This window comes from Xenopus laevis, chromosome 3L, assembly GCF_017654675.1.
Source record: "Xenopus laevis strain J_2021 chromosome 3L, Xenopus_laevis_v10.1, whole genome shotgun sequence".
In the NCBI taxonomy this organism is placed as follows: Eukaryota; Metazoa; Chordata; class Amphibia; order Anura; family Pipidae; genus Xenopus; species Xenopus laevis.
Genome location: NC_054375.1, coordinates 149,479,126 through 149,504,113, shown reverse-complemented (window position 1 = coordinate 149,504,113; position 24,988 = coordinate 149,479,126). Strand labels below are relative to the sequence as shown.

Sequence of the window (24,988 nt, the reverse complement as noted above, 5' to 3'; positions counted from 1 at the left end):
GAATTCAATAAAAATGATTCAAAAAGATGTCTTCATTTTCTCTCCTCTCCCTTGTCTTTGGTAAAATAAATCAGTACATACAGAACAAAAGAGGGACAATATTTTTAAACTAACATGACGGGGCTCTGTTCATGGGCTGACTTACTTTGGCCTCCCCTTTGGATAGACACTGAGCATCGCTGACACCGCTGGGGCGGCAGGCGTTTGGGCAAAGTAGAGCTAAGCACAGACTGAAAGCAGGGACACCCTCTGTGTAGCCTAATGTGCAACTCACCGAAAGGCAACTTCCAGGATGCTGATTTGCTGTGTGGTTATACACATAAAGGGAGGCATGTATTAGCACAAAAGGGCTTGAGCACTTATGGCTTGATTCGGTGCCTTGCTAAATATCGGGGCAAAACTATTTGCAATTCGAGGAATATGACTTAGGGATGTGTACGAGAAAGAATCAAATGCCTTAACTGTAAGATGCAGGCTGACACGGGTGTGACGTCTGTGCACAGTTAAGAAAAGAATACAACAGGAGTGCAGGGGGTGTGTCTCCAGCTTCAGTAGCACAGCGGCAAAGCTTTTCCCTTTGCCCGTGAGGACCTGGGTTCAATACCTTCCTCGTACAAGTCCCTTGCGCGCTGTTCGAAAAGGTCCCATTAATAATATCTCGGCACCTACAAAAATAAGCATTATTAACCATGGAGCTGAAAGTACCTCTAAGTAGTGCACTCCCTTGGTGCTTGGAAATCGCAGCTGAAAATCATGATGTCAACTCAGTCTTGGATACTTCTCCACATGGTGCTGGCTCTGCATCTGCCAGGGCCCGTCGCTGCTGCTCCACAATGCCCGTGGCCTGCCCAGAAAGGAGACTTTCTGCTCAACCAAATGCTGACTACCTTCGATCGTCTGAAACCCAAGAAAGAGTTTGCGCACCATCGCTCTCCAATGTTTCCTACTGCTCACTCTGTCTACAACATTTCACAGATGGAAGCTATACCCATGGTGGCGACAAGGATTTTTAGGGAAACCATCAGCTTCTACACAATAAACTGCCAGAAACTCCGACATCCACAAGAGCAGTGTAATGAGCTGTGTGGTCTTCTGCATCAACTAGAAGAAATGTTGGCTCCATGCATGACCAACACAGCAGATTATGAGGAAGTCATGGATGTCATATTAAAGCAATACAGAAAACTATGGAGGAAGGCTGAATTGAGGGGCAACAGTGCACGTGCCAAGGACAAAATTTGGCTGACCGTCAGAGAGAATTTACAGTGGGTTGGGCTTCGATTATCTGGCATGGGAAAACGGAATCTCATGAATGGAACCTCCTGACACAGATTTTTCGAACTACAGCAAAAACAAAAAAGGAAAGAAGAAAAGTCACTGTTGGGCACGGTGGCTTGCTAATGTTCTGGTGATCTTTACTTGTGGTCACCCCGCATCGCTTCCAATACGCTGTCTTTGGCACCAAGTCCGCTTTTAAAAGCTTCCTCGACACTCAGCCTTACTAAACCTGTTTGTTACCTGTTTGTATTAATTAGAAATAGAGACTGTCAACTTGTGTGCATTTTTTAATTTCTTATTTGAATTCAATAAAGATGATTCAAAAAGATGTCTTCATTTTCTTTCCTCTCCTTATTTATTTTCATGTTTGAAATATAAGACCACATGCAATTGGTTTAAATTAATGTTCTTGCCTTTACAATTTCAGACCCAAATACTAACGGCTCCAGCACCAGATTCAGTCACCTTCACCAGATCTAGCCACCCCACCCCAGATTCAGCCACTTTTATCACCAGATTCAGTAACCCAAAGTTATGTAAGTTCCCCCGACCCTGGGCTGGAATTTCTGTTTTTCTTTCTTTCTTTTTTGTATTTGGGTGCATTTATAATAAAGAGTTCTATGAAACGATTAATGCTATTAAAGGAAGTATGGGTCAAAGTATTTTGATAATAGAAAAAGAAATGTGATGTAAAATGATACTTTTTATTTCTGTTGCAAAAATGAAATCGTTTCCATGTCTTACAAGTGATATATAAATTATAAACAGCATTTTCCTTTATTTTTTTTCCCCTGTCTTCCCATTGGGACTGGCTGAAGCATTTCAAGAGGTGCAAGCCCAAAACTATTCACACCAAAACCCCCAAAGCAGATCCGATAATTTTGAAATCTTAGTTAATCAGCCCTGCAAAGTGTTGCAAAAACTTTTCTAGGAAAAATGGTGGGAATTGTTGAGGATCCCTCCCCAATAACTTCAATGACGTTAAAATTAAGCCATATTGAAGTCAATGAAACATGCACTATAGCAATTCCCATGGGCGTATGCAATCTAACATCCGCCACATAATGCCAGTATTTGCATCTTTCAGCAGCAATACGCCAAGGAAACCCCATATTATTCAACACCTCTCTGAAATACACTGCGTATTTTCATTATGGCAGCCAAACTCTCATGAGATGGATTGCAGATATACGCATTTGCGGTGTTGTATGCTGGTGACGTAATTATGTTGCGTATTGACAATCAGTACAGCTACATTTTGCATGTACATTGCATTTCCGCTTGACTTTTTTTCTGAGGAACGAGGAAAAACAGAAATGCATGTGGGAAAAAGAAAATGTGACCTTGCCCTAAGTTTATGCCCTACTCACCTACCCACCCCTGTCACTGTACACTGCCTGTTGTTAATTGATACCTAAGTTTCTGCAAAAGAAATGCAAGTTTTTAGATCCCTATATAAACAGCTGATGTTCCTCTATGATAAGTAAATAATTGAATTTATTGATGTGCTAATTAGTCTGTCAGTTTATTGGAGGTCAGTGGAATTCACCCTAAGGGCTCTTACTCACTGGCGTTTTGACCTGCGCTCCCCTGCGTTCCGTTTTTTGGCGTTCAGCCGCAGGGGAGCGCAGGAATAGACGCATGTCATTATTTCAAATGGGGCTGTACTCACTCAGGCGCGTGTAGGCGCCGAACGCAGGTTGAGATGCAACATGCTGCATTTTTCCTGCGTTCGGCGCCTAACGGAACGCAGGTCAAAACGCCAGTGAGTAAGAGCCCTTAGTTTAAACCCTACAGTCCTTCCTGCTCTGCACTGTCATTGCTTAATACGGAAGTTACTCAAGTTTTTGCATAAATTGCATAAAATGCATAAGTTTAGGGGCCCAATGATCTTGCTGTGCAGTGGAGTTTGCATCTGTCTGTTTAGTGAAGTTTCTTTGTATTGTCTTTTGCTTTGTATGTAAGTTATGTAAGTTTCTAGGCAGTTTTTGTAAACTGCATAAGTGTAACCAGCTAACAATGTCTAATTTAGTTAAATCGTTAATTTGTTAAACTATTATTTTGATGTGGTAATTTAATTTCTATTTCTGGCATTGTAATACATGTCGACAGATGGGTATCTGGATATACCTTTGCATGTATGGACTGCATTATAGCCTCACTATTAATATATACTATTTTTGATACTTTACATCCCTTTACTGTGTGCTAGTGCACGCCTCTATGTGATCTTTTTAATCAGGTGTTTCTTTTTGATCTTAATGATAACTGTTATATTAGTGTGAGCCCAGTAGGGGGCACCTATGCTTCTGATGAAGTGACTCACGAAACGCTTCAAGCACATATCGCCTGCCCGCTTGTGATTTTAGAAGGATTCTCAATAAAGTATGTACGATTTTATTAAGATGGTTTCCACGTGATGACTAAGTCTGTCAGGTGAAGTCCCTTTCCTGTTTCTTGAAGTGTTCGCAAGCCGCGGCCAGAGCGGTCTCTTTGGGATATATCGGCGTGCAGATTCCCTGTTCAAGGGCGCTCCCGACTGGCTACTGACTGCTCCTGACCCCCATAACTTTATATGTAACAATTTGCATAACTTTTTTGATGTGACCGGGCCCCCATTTGGAAGAAAATTTAATGGGGCGTGGGATAATAGTTCCTCCTAAAGCCGTATAAGTACTGGTGTGCAGCTCCATTATTTTTGACAAAAGTCAAAAGGAGAAAAATAGGAAAATGAATACGCAGCAGGTACAGTTTAAGGTGGCCATAGACGCAACAATTACGATCTTTCTTGGAAAAGATCTTTCCAAGAAAGATCGTTCACTCATGTAGAGCTGAATCGTCAGATATACAGGGAGAAACCATAGAATTCTATCTGTATCTGATGATTCAGCACTAACAATGTCCTTCAAAGGCACCCAATCAAAATTTACCGTCCAGCCCGATCTACGAGCCGACCGATATCCAAGTCTTCTGCCAATATCGGTCGGCTCTTTTCCCACCATACACGCACCGAATATCGTACGAAAATTTGTTTCTAACAGGTATTATCTGTGCGTCTATGGCCAGCTTTAATGTTTAAATTTGGTCTCTCATGGAGTGCCTGCAATGCATTCCACATACCTTTTGCTGTAGATTCTTTCCTGATGTGAACCAGTTGATCTTCCACCAGAAGCCTACTGTCACAAACCTTGTCCGGAGCGCCGGCAGGCGTGTCTATTTCTTGCGGCATCAGAATCAAGATGGCAGCGCCCATAGCCACCATGTGGGCAGCGGCATAGGCGCGGTGATGCTGGTGTCAGGACACCGGCATGATGACGTCTTGCGGTCCGGCACCAAATTCAAAATAAAAGGACGCTCAGGACGCTGGTTCAATGCGATCTGTTTCGTGCGTTCCTGGGTGTTTCTAAATTCATTGACTATTGATTCCTGGAATTTGACCCTGCCTGAACTTGACCTTGCTACTTTTCTGCCTGCCTTTTGGAACTCTTGCCGGGACTTTGATTACATTTTTGCCTATTCCCTTTCTGTATCGCGAACTTGGACTTTAACCACAGAAGCTCCTTGGTCCTGACAACTCCCGCTGGGAGCCAATAGGCCCCCGTGACAGTATACACGGGCATTGAACCCGCGTCCTTTTATTTTGAATTTGGCGCCGGACCGCATGACGTCACCACACCGGTGTCATCACACTGGCGTCACTGCGCAGGCGCCGCTGCTGCCCACATGGTGGCTATGGGCGCCGCCATCTTGATTCCGACGCCACTGGGAATAGACGCGCCTGCCGGAGCTCTGGACAAGGTTCGTGACAGCTACTAACTGCTTTAGCCTGTCTGTTTCTTTTATCCCAATCCTCAGGATTGTTTTCTGGTCTCTCTGTGCTGAGTACCTCCCACAGGGCATCCTTCCATAAAAGCATTTCCACCTGCAATTTCCATAGCTGATAGTCACTGTTATTCAGCTTTGCTTTGCCTGACCTGAACTCCAGACTAGCTGCCATTTTACCATGTGCTCAGCTTCTGTCTGTCTCTCCAGAGATTCTCAGGCTCAGATACCAGTGGTGCTGTTATCTGGGCCCATAGCCTGTTAGCAGAGAGCTGATCTGAACTGCATGTGCGGCTTCTCTGTAAGTGAGGACAGACTCACCAACTTCTGTGTGAACAATAACTTGGTTGCTTTATAGAACTCAGCATAAACACTTCAGTGTAACATGTCTGCAACAGGAAGTTTTATAAAGAGCATAAACAGGAAGAGGAAGAAGGAAATCACACAGGGTCACAGGTCAAACATGACATCACATTGCTAAGCAACAATGGACCCGCCCTGCATTAAGTAACATCCACTGGAACAATCTCTGTCTGTTGTTTTCTGACACAGCTTTCATTTCCAGGCAGAGATGCAGCACTGCTTAGAGGAGCTTTAGGCTTCATGGTTTGTAATGCTTATTTTTGGATGTGAGCTGAGGTGCTGTGATTGGGTACTGAGAAGTCACATGATCCTCATGGGCACAGAAAAATGTTTTACTGCTGTGCTTTAATGTTTCTGCTCAACTATGCACAGGAATCACATTAAAGCCAAAGCATTGGCCTCCTCCTCCATCCTTCTGCCTTATTCCGCTTCACCTCAGCGTGCAAAAGGTTTTGACCACAAGAATAAAACATTAGAGCTCAGTGACGAAGATTATGTGATGTTTTCCCTTTGGCTTTTATTTTCACGACAGCATAAAACAATACGAAGAGTTTTTTTTCCAATAAAACAAGTAAAAACATGATTATGATTATTTTTTATTGAATAGAAAAAAGAAATTCCACTTTTTAACACAATGGCGAAATTTCCAACACAGTGTGGAGGCCAAGGATCTTCTTTGTAAACCAGACAAAGAGAGAAGGAGAGCAGGAGACATCTGCTTGAGTATTACCCATTTAAAGGGAATCTGGTTTGAAAGTGAGAAGGCTGACAGTGGCACATGGCATATAAAAGATGCACAAGATAAGATAAACAAGAAATCATGGTGACGTTTTTTTTTTTTTGACAATAGCCAAAGAGATTGGAGGCAGGAGACTCAATTCAGGAGATGCTGTTTGATCATCAGTGATGTGAGATGATCAATTTGCTGTTCATTTTTAGGGGTAACCATCTAAATGTTATTCCAAGCACAGACAGCATTACCCTGATTTTTTTGCCATCTGTCTGTGTTTTTGAGATTTGGGATCCATGGTATCCTTATATTCCTCTGTTTTTAAACAATTGGTTCAAGGAGAGCACTTCAAAGCAAAATGCTGTGAAAAGGTATTTATTTGCTGACTACCATACACGAGATGTTTCGGGCCATTCGTGCCCTTTCTCAAGTGTCCAAGTGTCTCAGGTTTCCTCTGTTTTTGTGAGGCACAGAGCCACCTGATGTCTTAGTTGATGTAAAAGGTAACATAGTAAGTTAGGTTGAAAAAAGACACACGTCCATCAAGTTCAGTCCTTTAACTTTTTTAACCTGCCTAACTGCAATAACCCTGTATTCCCTCACTTACTAAACACCATCCAACCCCTTCTTATACCTATCTAATGTATCAGCCTGTACCACTGATTCAGGGAGACAATTCCACATCTTCACAGCTCTCACTGTAACAAACCCCTTCCCAATATTTAGCTGAAACCTCTTTTCTTCTAATCGGAATGGGTGACCTTGTGTCAGCTGGAAAGACCTACTGGTAAATAAAGCATTAGAGAGATTATTATATGATCCCCTTATATATTTATACATAGTTATCTTATCACCCCTTAAGCGCCTCTTCTCCAGCGTGAACATCTCCAATTTGGCCAGTCTTTCCTCATAGCTAAGATTTTCAATACCTTTTACCAGCTTAGTTGCCCTTCTCTGTACCCTCTCTAATACAATAATGTCCTGTTTGAGTGATGGAGACCAAAACTGTACGGCATATTCTAGATGGGGCCTTACCAGTGCTCTATACAGTGGAATGACCCCCTCCTCCCATGACTCTCTGCCCCATTTAATACAGCTCAAGACCTTATTTGCCCTTGATGCTGCTGACTGGCATTGCTGCTACAGCCAAGTTTATTATCTACAAGGACTCCAAGGTCCTTTTCCATAATGGATTTGCCTAGTGCAGTCCCATTAAGGGTATAAGTGGATACATCCCAGGTGCATGACTTTATATTTATCAACATTGAATCTCATTTGCCACTTAGCTGCCCAGATTGCCAGTTTGTCAAGATCCTGTTGCAAGTGCCACATCCTGGATGGAATTAATTGGGCTGATAGTTTTGTGTCATCTGCAAACACTGATACATTACTTACAACACCCTCCCCTAAGTCATTAATGAATAAGTTAAATAAAAGTGGACCCAATACCGAGCCCTGAGGGACCCCACTAAGAACCTTACTCCAAGTAGAGAATGTCCCATTAACAACCACCCTCTGTACCCGATCCTGTATCCAGTTTCCTATCCACGTGTACACATCTTTGTTAAGCCCAACAGACCTTAGTTTAGAAAGCAGTCGTTGCATGTGGTGCATGGTATCAAACGCTTTGGCAAAATCCAAATCAATCACATCTACTGCCCCCCCACTGTCCAGGTGAGTCAGCTCAGACCATTCCTTCTTTGTGTGTCCCAGTTGGTGACACTTTTTTTCGTACAAGTTGATACTTTCACCGGAGATTTTATCCAGCACTGTGGCTGCAGTTCCCACCAGAGATATGTTGCTGGTAAAGTCAATAGGAGGAAGTGTAAGAAAGCGGCCTGGTGGAATCTCTTCCATGGGCTCCATATGGTCAGAGACAATTAGTATTTTGTAAAACAGAAACTCTCCTGGATTGTGAATCCTTGGGCATTCTGGAGCACTACCACTAGATGGCAGCTGCTTTTTTTTTTGTGCAAGAAGGAATGTGGGCACTATGAATGGGACATTTTCTCTTAGGTGCTATAATAGAGAGGGAAGTGAAATTGAAGCCTGGGGCAGATTTATTAATTTTTATTCTTCTATATTGTTATGATTGCATTTTTTCCCTGCATTCCCAATGAGCGCTTTGAGTACAAGAATTTTATAGAGAATATGGTGAATGACCCAGAGACTGGCTGGAAAGGTCCAGGTGGAGCTCTCCTCCTGCTCTGCCCACCCGCAAACTTGCACTGCCAGCTTCTGGCGCCTATATATTTATAGGTTTATGCCCGCCCCTCCCCTTCCCCTTTTTTTGACATCACTGTAAGGCGGGGCAGGCACGGGTCTATAAATAGAGGGGGGGGAATGGTGGGCCGGACCAGGTGCACGTTGAGAGGGGGCAGGTTAGGGTCGACTGTGGGTAGAGAATAGTGAAGGAGAAGGAAAGGCTTCGTACACCTGGGGGTACCAAATGTTAGGCACCCCCAAGTGATTGTATTGACTTACCTGAAACCCCGGGCCAGTGCTCCTATCAGCAGAAAACTGCACCGGCCCAGGGTTATACCAGTGAGCATCTGCATGTGTCTAACTTTGTATAAATAAAATATTCTTTTAATTCAACCTCTATGGTCCTGTGGATCCGTTGAGTGCCAGTTGGCTCTTCTTTCTTCTTCTTTGGAAGTGGTCATAGGCCTTTTGGCCAATAATAAAAAGATGTAAATTACATAACTAGATACATGGGCATCTGCCCAGCAACTAGGGAGATATTAAAATGTAGGAATTAAAAGTCATAGGGACATACTAAACCTATGGGTCCCTACAGTAGAATGGGACTAGCCAGGGCTCCCAAAATGATTAGCTTACTGTTGTTAAATTACAATTATCAGTAGTACACAGTAGAAGGCGCCATGGCGCCATGGACAGATTTATTGAACAATATCCACAAAGGAGTTCCATAAAAGGAATGCAGGAATAGCACGTTTGGAATAGTAGTTAAGGATATACTCACAGTATAATACAATATTGGCCGGCTTACACTACCAGGGTAATCAAGGAGACAGGAGCAGCTTATAAACAGGCACCCCCAGGTCTCAGCTTTCACCTACTTTTGGACATTAGTGCACCTGGTAACCTTGTCCCACTATTACTCCTTGGTAGAGCTTCAGGCTAAATAACTATATTCCTCTCAGTCATTCCTAGAGATACCTATTACATGTATATCCTGCCACTAACTAGGTCTGACCCACCTAGGTACCATGAGAACTTTCCTGCCTGCTCAATTTCTAATTCCTTTCATGTCTCCCTGTTAAAGGAGAAGTAAATCTTTAAAATAAGTGAATGTAAAATTGATGAGAGTGCTATTCTAATCACTTTTGTAATTTACATTCATTATTTATTTTCTTTTTATTCCAAGATAATAATGGATACATGTTAATATGAACAATATGAATATCAGAGCAGCCTCTTTCTTTCTCCTGACAACTTCCTTGACTACTTGGTGGTCAGACTGGTGGGGAAATGACCAGCAGGTGGTGCTGTTGTAACAAATTTCATTCATATTAACAGTACATGTATCCCTTAATATCTTGGAATAAAAAGAAAATAAATAATGAATGTAAACTACAAAAGTGCTTAGAATAGCCCCCTCATCAACTTTACATTCACTTAATTTAAAGGTTTACTTATCCTTTAAAGCCTGCCAGTGTTGTGTGACAGTCTTCTCCTCCTCCTTTGGTCTCGGTAGAGGGTCAGCAAGACTATCAGGTTCAGAGGCTGGTGGACTCTTCCAGGGGTAAGCTACAATATCTTGTCCATTGGAAGGGTTATGGTCCCGAGGAGAGGTCTTGGGTTATAGCCTCTGATGTTCATGCCGATCATTTAAAAGTCCAATTCCATACCAGGTTTCCCGGTAAGCCTGGGGGATCGGTGGCCCCCTCTGGAGGGGGGTAATGTAAGTAAACTTGCCCCTGGTGGTCTAATGGGGGGCCATCGGGAATGCCTGGTGCGCTTCCCGGGGGGTATGCCCGCCATTCTCTCTCCATGCGCTGATGTTCGTCTTCCTGTAGATCTGTCGCTTCCGGGTTTTTCATGCGGCGTGCGTCTGACGTCATCAAGCATGGCGTGAAAATTAAAATATTTAAAGGGTCCTTGTCCTGAAACTAGGGATACACCGAATCCAGTATTCGGTTCGAGATTCGGCCAGGATTCAGCCTTTTTCAGCAGAATTCGGGTGAATCCTTGTGCCTGGCCGAACCAAATCAGAATCCTATTTGTAAATTGGGGGCTGGTAGGGAAATCACATGACCTTTCGTCACAAAAGAAGAATTTTTTCCACTTTTTCCTTTACTGTCTCTAATTTGCATATGCAAATTATGATTCGGTTTGGTATTCGTCTGAATCTTTCACCATGGATTCAGGGAATCGGCCGAATCCCAAATAGTGGATTCGGTGCATCCCTACCTGAAACTCATTGCCCAACGTAGGTCTATTTTGATAGTTTAGTTTCCTGGGTGCTAATTCTTGTTGATTATCCGTGTTTGACCCTGCCTGCCCCTGATTCTTGTCCTGATTGCTGCCTGTCCTGACTCTCGCCTGTGTTTTGACTATTCTCCTGATCCTGCTTTTGTACTCCATTTTGGTGTGTTGAACTCGACCTGTAACCTTGACTATCCTCGCTCATGATTCTGTACTGCTGTCCTGTTGGTATTGACCCAGCCTGTGACCCTGTCTATGTTGCCTATTCTCTGTTCCAATATTTCACGTTTGGTTCCCTTGCTCGCTCAGGACTCTCTCCCATGTTCTCCCGCATTAAGCTTCTGATGAAGTGACGGTTAGTCATGAAATGCGTTAAGCCAGTTCCCCTGCCCGCTTTCATTGCTGTATTTTAACATAGATTAATAAAGATTCAATTGTTTTATCTAAGTTTGGTTTCCCCGTGACTCACTGATCCAGTGATGATCACGTTTGACATTGAAGAGTTTGTGTCCGCGGCCAGAGAGGTGGTAGAGGGATCGACTGGCAAATTGATTATGCTCCTAGTCTTACTGAGATTGCTTGAATGTCGTGCACCATCTTTGCTCTCCCGCATTAAGACCTGGCGGCATCTGAGTAGCGGAGGGCTCTACAGGCAGAAGACAAGACTGAGACCATAACATTGGCGTCAGTTCTGGGTTTGGGATACTGAACGTAACAGTTCTGAATATCCTGCCTACCTTTTGTTGTCTGTCTGCTTTTGAACCGTCACAGATGCGGCTTTGGTTGCTTTGGATGTTTGCAGCCTGCTTGGATCTTGGCATCTGTACTTGGATTTATTATTATTGCTGCCTGGGCTGCGGCCCTCACCATTATCTGACTGTTTTGTGAAGTGTTTAAAGATACACAGTGGAAAATCTCAACTTTTTTATTGTGTGTGGTGTTTATCTTCTTCTTTGTATTCAAAAAAGATAATTAAGAAGCAACTTAATTTTGTCTTGTTTTTTTTTTTGTTTTGATAAATTAACTCACGCAAGGCAGCTTGCTTGCAATTATCCTGTGTGCCTTGGGATTCTTTCTGCTGGACTGTTTGTGAGGCGGCCAATCCTCTACCTTCGTGCACCAGGTGTCGTTACTTTCATTTATTAAGGGTGTGTGAGAGCCATAGTTGAAACATGGACTGGCAACACCAGAGAACATTTAATAAGGCATATTTATTTAGAAGTCACAGTACTACTGAATACATTCTACATTCTATATATATACCTGTACATCAAAGTCCACCATTTAAATTTTTCTTTGTAAAAAGTCTAATAATTGAAATAATTCTTTTCATTTTCAGAAATAAACAAGAAAATAATCATGAAAAGTGGTGCTACCCAATTTAGAGTCTTCCTGTCCTGTTTACCAAGAAACATGTTAGGTTATGTCTCTCTACAACTTCTTACCAAAAACGAATTCTTTAACATATTTGTACAGAAATCAAACTACCATATTATTATTTGATTGGATAAGTATAAAACACCAGGGTTAGTATTATCTTACCGTTCTGTAAAGATGGGCCAAAGGTTTCTGGGGACACAAAAGAAGGAAGAAAAGAATTAGTCAGTTTTTGGTCAGAAGTTGTGGAGAGACACAACCTAACACGTTTGGTTGGTAAACAGGACAGGTAAAATGGGTAGTACCACCTTTCATGATTATTTTCTTGTTTATTTCAGAAAAAGAAAATAATTATTTCTATTATTTGAATTTTTACAAAGAAAAAAATTCAATTGTGGACTTTGATGTATATATGTAAGCTCATAATACTAATATGGTGATATCCACTAATGGTATGAAACTGGACACTCATTTGTCATTTCACACCTGCAATGCGGTTGGACAAGTGGTTGGGAGGGTGGAGCACTGTGTGGCAAGTGGTTCAAAAGATGAACACTGAACAGTTGTTATTCACACTTGAGAAAGGGTCCATGTGATCCGAAACATGTCGTGGAATAAAAAGTAGCAGCACAAGTCTGCGGTTGTTGTGGCCTCCTTCGTTTTGTATGACTATTAAATGGTATAGCCTACCATTAGCTACATCTGACCTACCTAGTTTCCACAATACCTTTCCTGCCTGCTACTAAAAACGGCCTGGTGTGCGGAATCGCTCTTCTCCATTTATCCTCACTCTTCACGGCGTGGGACGCCGAAGTTCCAGCACCCAGATCCGGATTCATTGTGCCGGCTACTTTTGATCAACCTGCGGTGAGTCGGAGCGGTTTTGCTCTCTCTATTTTACTACAAAATGGACCCCGAGCATGTGGGCTCATCTTACATACTTTAACATATTACCATCTAGTGGCGAAACTAAAGAACTATAGAGGTCATGCTTTGACCCAGGAAAAGAGTCTTACTTCCCTTCTATAGCTAAGGACCCCCCTTTAGCTGTCTAAACATATAATGAGGTCCACTTAGCTGGTCGTACCGTAGGTGACTATTTTCTTAAAGAGAGAATAGTCACCTCTCTGCTCTTAAAGGCTCCTTCATTACACTGTCTCTGCCCATAAAGGTTCCTTTGTTATACTGTTTCTGCTCCTCCATTACACTTTGTAAAGGCTCCTTCATTGGGCTCCTTCATTGGGCTCCTTCGTTACACTGTCACTACCTGTAAAGACTCCTTTGTTAAACTGTCTCTGCCTCTAAAGACTCCTTCATTACACCCTTTCTGCCCATAAAGGCTCCTTCATTACACTGTCTTTGCCCATAAAGGCTCCTTTGTCACACTGTTTCTGACGAAAAAAGGATCCTTCATTCCACTATCTCTGACATTGGTGGTGGCTGCTGCTGGGAGCGTGCAGGGGAACATGAGGGACTATCAATTATGTCAGGTTCACCAGGTGGCATAGTGACAGTGGCAGAGGGGTTGGGGTTGACCCACAAATGAAAGCTATACCCATGGCTTATTGTCGCAATTTGTGTGGCAGGAACCCTGGGAACTGCTTGAAAGATCACCTTTTTTTAATGAGCAGGAGTGCCCAGCCAGGACCAGACTTCAACCAACCCATTTAAGGCCCGAAACATTCTGCTGCGCACCCAAGGGAAGAACCTGAACAAGGTTGAGTGTTATCTAAAGTGCAGTACAGATAAGGGCTAAACAGACTTGTAGTAAAAAGCAGGCAATGAATCAGGGCAGGCATAGAATCCAAGCCAGGAAACAGGAAAAAGTCAAAAACCAGGGGGCCAGAACCAGGAACAAGGCTTAGTCAAGAACTGTAGCAAACAAAGCCAGCTTGGGCACAGAAAACAGGAAGGAAAAGACTTTTAAATTCAAATTTGATGCCAAAGTGACATCACTGCATAGTGCTGTGTGTGATGTCATGGCACACGCACATTTAGACACACACATAATCAAGGACCTGGAGACTGGTGCATTGAGAGACAAGAGAGAGTTCCGGTCTCTCAGGGCACCTTTCATTACCCCCTATCAGGAGTGCACACTTGCGGCTCCCAAGGTTTCCCAGGAAACATTCTATGATAAGACTTAACCAAACTGAAAACAAGTGTTCCTAGCTAAAACTCAAGACCATTCCTCACGACCAAAAATTTACAATGTACAAAGTATTGGATATAACCTCCAACCTTACTGGAGTCTACAATCTCCTCTACTTTGAGTTCTTGATGCCCCTCAACAGAAACCAGAGAAGGAGAATTAGAAGAAAAACCTCTCAAATCTTGATTTTTTTTTTACAATAGGGTTTTTGGACATTGTAATGAGACCCAGCATTTCATATATTATGACAGTTGGTGACAAATGTTGGTAGCCCCACCCATGGTTGGAATCAAGAGCAGGCTGTAAACTGATCAACACTACCAATGGCACCAGGGAAGATAAAACAGACAATGGCACATACCATGGCCACAACAATAGTTTACCTACTGGCACAGCCATCAAATGCTAGTCCCCAACAAAGCCCATGGATTAATAAAAAAGGAGAGCATATTGACAATAAAATACTCAAAGTCTTTGATCACTTGCAGCCAAAGGAAGACCATCAAGACTTTTTGAATTTACAAGTAATGGCTTTTTCAACAACAGATCTCAGGAGGAAGCTGCAGCCATGCTATTCGTAAATCTACACTGAAACAAAGAACTTTTATAGAAAAGAATGTTTATGGCTACCATTGGAAGATCACAAAAAGCAGCTTCACCTTCTGCAACAACAAAGAGTCCAGTTGGCTCCATGTATCACAGACACTGTGCAATGAAAGGAAGCTATAGAACCCATTGCCAAAGTATACAGAGAGGTGAGGAAGGAAACATGGGAATGGGATAACACTGTTTGCACCGAAACCATCAATTTGATTTTTAACATTAAATTTCAACAGGCTGTTCAGCTCTCTTCTCAAATGAGTTCTCATGAGTAAAACCTTTTAACTTTGTTCCCAGTGTCGGACTGGCCCGACGGGATACCGGGAAAATACCCGGTGGGCCCCGACCCTAGTGGGCCCCCGCCGGGCCAGTCCCCCTCTCCCAGACAATAATAAAAAAAATTTCGGCGCATCGCAGCGCCGTTTGGGCATGCGCGCCGAGCGCCGTTTCTGTTCGCGCATGCGCGCCGTTTGCACATGCGCGATGCGCCGCCTGGGCGCCGAGCAGGGACTCACCTAAAAAGTAGGTAGCGGGGGCTAGAGGGGGGCCCTGGACACCAGTCCCGGTGGGCCCCGGACCCCCCAGTCGGACCCTGTTTGTTCCTATGGCTTTTGCATATAAATGAAAAGAAACTTTCTTTCAACAGTTATTGTTCATTAGTTGTGTTTATTTATTTCAAGGTACAGTTATTGTACACAGGTTACAAGTATTTGAAGGCACGGTTGTTGCTCAGTGGGTGAATATGATCGAGGTCTCTCCTGACGAAGTTGGCTGGTCCACTCTGTCAACCTGGAAAACATATCAGTGATCTTCCACTTCTCAGAGTCAAGCTTTAGATTCAACAGCTTCTCTCTCTCTATTTATATATATCAGGGAACACTAGGCCTCAGATTAGAATGAATTGGTGGGTGGGAAGGTTAAGCCAATGGGAAGTGACTTGATGAGCATGCCACATTCAGTTTGCCTTAGAACTTTGTAGTGGCTACATCCAGGGTCGACCTGGGGGGGGTCAGGGCCCACTGGGGCTGCCACATCAGGGGCCCCCCCATAGGGCCCCACTCCCCAGTCGCAAACCCCCCTCCCCGGTCTAAAAACACCCTGTCCCCCCCTCACCGTCGCATACCTGCTTCATGCCATCATTTTTATGCGATCGGAGGAGGTCAGGCTCTGTGTAGCGGATCTGAGCCGGCGCTGCATCACGTCATGGCAGAATGACGGGTTCAGGTTACGTGTGAGCAGACGCAGCACAGACCAGAGTCAGCCGTCAGCATCCACTTCCAGGTCTGCTTCACTCTCAATACAGTCTGGCTGGGCAGCCATGGATGTTTCAGGGTATAACATTGCTCCTGCAAACACCGCACTTAGCAAGAGTAGAGTGATGCAGACGGGAGGGCCAGGTGGGCAGCAAGTGGGCCCATTGGTACTGAGCAGCTGGTTCCTCTGACACATAACACTAATCATGCAACTAGAGGGCCTACCAATGCTGGGGCCCACCGGGTTTTTTCCCAGTGCCCCGGCAGGCCAGTCCGACCCTGGCTACATCTCTTCCAGAGAGAGAGAATGTGGGTGTTAGTGTGCAGCGAGGAAGGACGTGGTACAGATGTACTGTGACGGGACAGAGCACATTTCTGAATTTTCTCCAGTTTCTATCCAGTTATTTCACAAGATGTAATGACGGTAATTCTGGGGACAAATACTTCTATTTATGAGACAAACATGACTTACATGTTTCCTTTTGTGTTTTTGTGTAAAAGTTAAATTGTGTCTTTTATTCCCAGGCAGTGTTTAGGCAGAAATAGGGACTGGCGGGAATAATAACTGCTTTATAGGCATGTGTGGGACAGCCACAAAATGAGTTTATCCATTGCCTGAACAGAAGTACATATATTGTTACATGTTTGTATTGTATTTGAAGGCACACTTGTTACTTGTTACTTGGTCTGATGAGTTTCAGATTCTTCTTCATGTGTTTTGGTGACATTGGCACTTCCTGTGGTTGCAAAAGTGCAGTTTGTGCATCGATATTAACAAACTCTGGTGCACGAACTCTGCTGAAGTGACTCGAAACTGCTCACCACAAGTGGAGTTTTTTATTGTTAAATGTCGGCCTTTCTATCTGCCGAGGGAATTTACCACAGTACAAGTGGTAGCTGTGTACTTGCTGCCTAGCTCAAATGTTAACCTGGCGCTAGGAGAGCTGTACGAGGCTATCAACAAGCTTCAAACAACACACCCAGACGGATTGATCGTTGTTGCTGGCGATTTCAATCACGGGAACCTGAAGTCAGTGTTTCCCAAATTCTTTCAACATGTGAAAAACCTCAGTTTTGTGATTTTATTTGCTGCCAGCGAAACACAGAAATTTGCCGCAAATTCATGCCTGGCAAATTAATTCGCCCATCACTACACATGGGGTTAGTCTGCAAGTTTATTTAGAATTCTAATTACAAGCATCCACTGGCCATTTCTATTTCTTTTCTATAAAACAGTCCAGAACACCTTTGATCCCACACTGTTTTTGTAACAGGTTACAGAAAAAAGATAAAGATCTCTAATTAACAATAACCCATGTAGATTTCAGGGTGTAAAAAAATGTTCTCCACATATTGTAATCGGCTGCTACACTGCACTCCATCTCCCCCTCCCCCTCATTTCTGTTCTTATATATATATATTGATTTGCTAGAAAATGAAAGTAAATTCTGCATTCGCTGTATCACAAGAAGCAGGAATAACATGGCCAGCTTAGCTCCTATCTGCAAACCGGTAAGTGTGCTTTATCAAACACTTTGAGGTCATTCACCCAAGCCTATGGTTTAATTCTAGAATGAAACATTGAGAAACATTTAAGTACAATTTAACCAGACAAAGAGCAGCTAGCCAGCACTGTAGAACCTATTCCAGAAGATGACAGCTACAGACTGCTAAACTGAAGACCTTGTCATCATATCCACCAGGATGCCTCTACCTAACCAGAGAGAACAGTCCAAAATCCGAAATGGACCCTTCACCTGATAAGACTGTTTCTCCATTCCCCCAGTAATGTCTTCTCTTCTCTTAATCTGATCCTTCCCACCTATGAAGCATTTCATTATCTCTGTCTCTAAACATAATCAGTGTGATTTGGCTGCAGACATCTCAAGTCTTCAAAAATTTTTGTTAGTTTGCTTCTTTTCATAGTTTTTCAGAAGAAAAATTGTCCCACCATTGTAGGAGCCTGGGAATGCTTAGACTGTACCAGAGCCCTTCAATTCTACATACAGCATATTGAGATGTGCTTGGGACATAGGCAGAAGCATGACTAGATATGAACAACAACCTCAAGCCTTCTACATTAACCATTTTAACTCAGCGCACTGCATGGGGGTAATATGTTGACTCATCCCTCTTCTTCTTTGATCATGTTGGCACCACAGTCAAAATCGCTTTTAAGTATATTGCATAAACCCATCTCTTTCTTTTGTAAGCAACAGCTAAGAGGTTGATGATTCATGACCAATTCCCATACCTCTTCATTCTGCTGATCACTTATACCGCTCCATCTTCAATTAAGCAGGGGCACTAGGGAAAGCAGATGCGGTAAAGTATTAAAGACGCTATAAGAAGCAGTGTGATATACTATAGTTAGGCAAAATTGTCTGTGGGCAGTGACCCATAGCAACCAATCAGTGATTGGCTTTTTTTAGCTGTTGCAGGAAGAATAATGGATGCATTGACGTGCAATGGGTTACTGCCCACAGACTTCCATAGAATTTTTATAATATAAACCATTCGATTTATTTTCTCATTAAATAGCTTATTAATATAATATAGGCAGTAAAGAGAAAACTACATGCATTTCAAATTTTAAAAAAAAAACACATTCATACGGTGCTCCTGCAAATTATAATAATATCAGTAAAATACATAGATAATACATAGATAATAAAAACAGACTGTCTTCTATGTTTGTTGAATCACCCCCTCCATTTAGTTTGTGCAAGAAGAAAAATGATAGTACGTGTACATTGGCACCAGTCACCAGATAACATAATAAAGGCAGCTTTGCTTCTATCGACAGTTTATTAGGGGTGCGGTGTACATTGAACTCTAATATGACTGTTGTTCTCTAATATGGAAAGTAAAAGTAATATGGAAAGTAAAAGTATGGCATAATTTAGTAGCAGGGTTACCAACCCACAGAAATATTGTTAAGGAAAAGGAAAGGCTTTGCAGCACTGCCAGAAATGTTAGGCACCCCCGTGTGATTGTATTGACTTACCTGAAACCCCTTTCAGCAGAAAAATGCCCGGCCTGGGATTCTTCCAGTGAGCACCACGGAGAGATCTTCTTTCTTACTCCTCTTTCTTCACGCGGCTGCACATTCACAGTAGAATGAAAAGCCAAACTTTAACTAAAAAGTCAGCTATTTCGTTCAACTGCGCATGCGTCTGCCCCAGGAAATTTGAAGAAAAAAGAAGACGGAAGTGGATCGCTCTGTGGCGCTCACTGGTATAACCCCAGTTTTCTGCTGATAGGAGCACAGGCCTGGGGTTTCAGGTAAGTCAATACAATCACTTGGGGGTGCCTAACATTTGGCACCCTCAAGTGAAAGACGACTTTGCTTCTCCTTTAAAGGAGAACTAAACCCTAAAAATGAATAGGGCTAAAAATGCCATGTTTTATATACTGAACTTATTGCACCAGCCTAAAGTGTCAGCTTGTCAATAGCAGCAACGATCCAGGACTTCAAACTTGTCACAGGGGGTCACCATCTTGGAAAGTGTCTGTGACACTCACATGCTCAGTGGGCTCTGATTGGCTGTTGAGAAGCTAAGCTTAGGGCTCGTCACTAATTATCCAGCAGAAAATGAGCTTCCCTGGCTGTAATATAAGCTGATGCTACAGGTTTGCTGATTATTCAATTCTGATGCTAATTGCACTGGTTTCTGTGCTGCCATGTAGTAATTATCTGTATTAATTACTAATCAGCCTTATATTGTGACATTTCTATTCTATGTGTACTGTATATTGTGAGTGGGTCCCTAAGCTCAGTAAGTGACAGCAGCACAGAGCATGTGCAGTGAATCAGCAGAAAAGAAGATGGGGAGCTACTGGGGCATCTTTGGAGACACAGATCTTTACTGCTAAAGGGCTGTGGTTGCCTTGGGCTGGTACAGAAGCACAAAACATAACGTACAACATTTCTAGCTACTTCTTTAGTTTAACTTTCCTTGTCCTTTAAATTAAAGTTCTATAAACAATATCTAATGATAGAGAACACATTTTTGTGTAGGTAGAATTTACGACACAGCCCCCTGGTTTCTGTTCTCAAACTTGCTTTGCTGACTCTGACCACCCTGGCCTTGAGAACAGATGAACCTGATCAGCAGAATAAGCAGCTTCTTATCTATAAGTCTGTTTTGTGTGCCTTGAAGTGATGACTCACTTATACTCCCTCCCTTTTTTTTTTACCAGTGTCCTGTCGGCACAGTCCGACCCTGATCATTTGCCATATTCAGTGTTTACACATCCGTAACAAAGAATGGGCCCCACTTTATTATGCCGCCTGCCACATGGACAACCAGTTGTATTACTGTGTTCCACAATATGTTGTGTGCATTGGATTGGATATACTATTGTTGAACATACTATTATTGTATCTTTCAATATTTGTTCTGATGTGGGATTTGTGTTCAGTGAATCTGGTCTTAAACACAGCGCCAGATTTACATAGAGGGCGCCCCTAGGCCCACTGCCGTTCATCGCCCCTGTCTGTGATAAACTGCTTGGCTAGCAGTGGGTTAAATGATCATGCTGTGTTAGTTCAGGTGAAGCAGTCAGACCAGAACAAGAACTTTATACATTTATTAGAACATGGCAGGTAACACAGCCCTGCTCCACACTTGCTCTCAGTTTAGACAGGAAGAGACAAAACAGGAACAGGAAATGAATCATAAGGCAATGGCAAAACAGCAGGAATGCCCTTAACCAAAATGGCCACAAAAGCTGGTTACTACACTGTCCCCTCCCCTTTATTCGTGCAAATTTTCATCATCAATGGGGAAATTTATAAAATGATTGTATCTCCAGTGCTTTCCCAGTGTTTTTGAACCAATGTGGGTGTGGTTGGGCAGCATGCCGCCTCCCTAAAATCCTGCCACCCTAGGCCCGTTCCTAGGTTTCTTTTCCACAAATCTGGGCCTGCTTAAACATTCTATTGGCCTTACTAGGGTTGCCACCCGGCCGGTATTTTACCAGCCTAGCCGGTAAAATACCTGCCAAGGCAGGGGCCGGAATTACACATTTACCGGCAATGTAGCTGCCGGTAAATGTGTAATACCATTAAAAGGAGCCCTCGGCCGGCCACCAATCCCCTGGAACTTACCTTTTTCTTTTACTTCTTCCAGCGACTGTGGCACGGCCCCGCCCCTTTTGACGTCACGGCCCACCCCTTTTGACGTCACGACCCGCCCCTTTGTGACCCCGCCCCCAGCAGCCGGTAATATATTTCAAAAAAGTGGCAACCCTAGGCCTTACTAATGTATATAAAGGACCATGGACAATATAAACACAGGTCGATGGCACTTAAAATGTCCCTGAATCATATATCTATGGCCAGAATATTGATATTTGCCTTCATTCATTGCACTACAAGATATACAATTATAGCACCCCAAATGTGTCAAGTATTCCTTTACAGCTTGTATACGCAAATAAACTGGATGACCAGCTACAATGCACTAATCAAACTGTAGTGATGCAATGCTACGATTGTGGAGAGCTCAACCTGACCTAAAAATGTATTTACACTTGCGGAAGTGTAGGGTGCTTAACCAGAGGACCCTTCCCTTACACAGAATCAATACATCAGTAGGAAAAAAAGTCCGGAAGCACACCAAAAGTGATTTATTTAGCCAATATACATCTGCACAAAAGGTAACGTTTCAAGCCACTCTGGGCCCTTTCTCAAGCCTGTTGTGTCATACATAAAAATCACTATAAAAGGGTAAATTGGGGCTGGGATTTACAAGTTCCTCCCCTTCCCAAGGTGATGTCATCCCATGACCAGTATGCAAATGAATTGTGATTATGTCACAAACTAGTGATTATGTTACAAACTAGTTCATTAACGCTTCTAAGTCTTATAATGTAATGTCCAGTGGCGTCACTACAGTGCGCTTGATCCCCCTGCAAAAAAATCTTCAGAGGGCCTGGCGCACTGCACTTCCCAACCCACCCGCCCATCTGTGCTGCCCCGCCCACTCATGCTGACCACTCCCATCAAAACACCGGAGCAGCCTGCAACCCCCGTCCCTGGCCAAAGGTAAAAAAGCGGCTGGGGGTTTCCAATAACTATGGGCACACACATATTAGCAGGTGAATTAGTGCTTCAGATGCAATGGTCAATAACCGTAGTTTTTTCTTACTTACACACTTACATTGACTCACAAACCTGCACTAACAGTCTCAGACTAGTGAGAAACAACTGATCTACTGGAACCCACTCACTTTTGCCTCTTCATTGTCAGGCACAGTGTTGGCCTGGGTGCACACACACACACACACACAGAGCAGATTTTGGATTGAAAACATGCATTTTTTGCTAAAACCCATTCTGTGTATATTTACCCAGGTTGAAACAGTTCTCTCTTATTGCAGAGACTTAGTAAGTGGGTTGAAGCCAATAAACATCACGTGTGGCACTAGCATAAGATGGGCACAGATGTGAAAGAAAAAACCTGCATTATTTGAGACATTCATTTGATCCTTTACACACTAGTGCTGCTGGGATCTCCAGAAGTGGCGCAGGCACAGGCAGAGGGTGATGTTTTGGTTTGGGAAGGTTAATTACAGCTATACACTCAATTACTTGTTTCCTAGTATAATTGCAGTTCATGCAGCACATACAGTGCAGTGCCAATCTCATACTGTACGTAATTCCCCAGAATAGAGTTTCAGTGCCAATGTCATGTAAATTGTCTCCATGTGGTAATAGGGCAGCTCTGTGTATAATAGACCTAAATACCTCACAGTGTAAACATAATCTCAACTCCATAAAGAATCCCCCAGAACACAGTGCAGAATAATCAATATAACACACCAGAAAATTCACCAGAATTAATATAGTGCCAATAACAATGGTGCCAGTTCCATTATTAATGCATACCTCCCAACTGTCCCTTTTTCAGAGGGACAGTCCCTCTTTTGACAGCTCAACCCGCAGTCCCTCATTTGTACTGGAAAGTCCCTCTTTTCTCTGCACTGAACAGCCAGAAAAAGAAACAAAGTTTCTCACTTAATTGGCTTTTAGCAGAGAGCCCAGAACAGCTAACAGGTGCAAATAAGATACTTTGTAACAATTTTGAGACACAAAAACACAGTTTAGATAAGGAGAAATATTTTCAAACTTTCATAACCTGCCAAATTTTGTAAAACGAACATGGTAATTAGGGGGTGTGGCCACAGAAAGAGGTGTGGTCTAAAAATTGCTGCGCTACGTGCGGGAAAATTTTTTTTGTCCCTCTTTTTACTTCCAAAATGTTGGGAGGTATGTTAATGCCCCTAGAAAACAAAGATAGATACACAGTCAGTTGTAAAGCTGATAGGTCAGATCACAAGGGAGAATAAATAGGGTGCGGGTCCTGCCAGCAGTGTACATGGGCTTTACTCAATCAGGGACTTAGGCAGGTGTACAAACACACTCACACACACACACACATAAAAAATGGGTGTCCATGACTGTCCTATCACTTTTTTGTAGATTGTGCCCTTCCAAAGTGCCATACCTGGGGGAATGATGGCAAGACAGTGACTATTGAGGGGGACGTAAACAACAACTGTAGTAGGTAAGTGGTAGAAGGAAAGAGGTTTATACACAGGGGAGTTAGGGAAGATGAGCCATTGTACAATCATGCCTTAGAAAAGAGAAATTCTCTAAACTAGTCTGTACCACTGTAGTAACTATGGGTATGGGACCTGTTATCCAGAATGCTTGGTACCTGGGTGTTTTGGATAATGGATTTTTCTGTAATTTGGATCTCCATACCTTAAGGGGCTGATTCACTAACTTCGAGTGAAGGATTCAAAGTAAAAAAACTTCGAATTTCGAAGTGTTTTTTGGGCTACTTCGACGATCGAATGGGCTACTTCGACCTTCGACTACGACTACGACTTCGAATCGAAGGTTTCGGAGTAAAAATCGTTCGACTATTCGACCATTCCATAGTCGAAGTACTGTCTCTTTAAAAAAACTTCGACCCCCTAGTTCGGCAGCTAAAAGCTACCGAACTTTTTTTGATCGAAGGATATTCCTTCGATCGTCGGATTAAAATCCTTCGAATCGTTCGATTCGAAGGATTTTATCGTTCGATTCGAAGGATTTTATCGTTCGATTCGAAGGATTTTATCGTTCGATTCGAAGGATTTTATCGTTCGATTCGAAGGATTTTATCGTTCGATTCGAAGGATTTTATCGTTCGATCGAAGGAATAATCCTTTGATCGTACGATCGTAGTATTTGCGCTAAATCCTTCGACTTCGATATTCGAAGTCGAAGGATTTCAATTCCTAGTCGAATATCGAGGGTTAATTAACCCTCGATATTCGACCCTTGATGAATCGGCCCCTAAGTCTACTCAAAAATGAGCCTATGATTAAGTGTCCCTGGAAGACACGAAACGCGTCAGGGCCTGGTTCTTAATTATGGAGAATAAAATGTAAGCTTTTCAACCTTTTACAATCTGACTCCGATCTTACCACTGTGTGGGTCCAGGCTTGTGCCAGCCTCCTTTGATGTTTCCTACTAAAAAATCTATCAAACATTAAATAAACCCAATAGGCTGGTTTTGCTTCCAATAAGGATTAATTATATCTTAGTTGGGATCAAGTACAAGCTACTGTTTTATTACTACAGAGAAAAAGGAAATCTGATCATTTGGACAAAATTGAGTCTGTGGGAGACAGCCTTTCCAAACTTCGGAGCTTTCTGGATAACGGGTTTCCGGATAACAGATCCTATTAGCACTGAATGGGATAGTGAATAAAAATTATTCATAGTGCCATGAACTCCCGCAGTAATTTACAAAGTGAGGGGATACAAGCACAAGACATACTGTAACAATATATTACAGTAAAGTACATTATTAGTAGACAATACTAATAACTAATGCTCGTGAAAGCATACCGTGTAAAATGTGGGGTTTTTTTTGGTGCCAATCGGAAAAAACTTTTCTT

The 24,988-nt window shown here is 42.8% G+C and overlaps 1 pseudogene; it reads left to right on the top strand.

Moving 5' to 3' along the window:
- The first annotated feature begins 17,509 nt into the window (after nt 1-17,509).
- LOC108710371 overlaps nt 17,510-24,988 on the top strand; it is a 28,101-nt pseudogene continuing 20,622 nt past the window's right edge.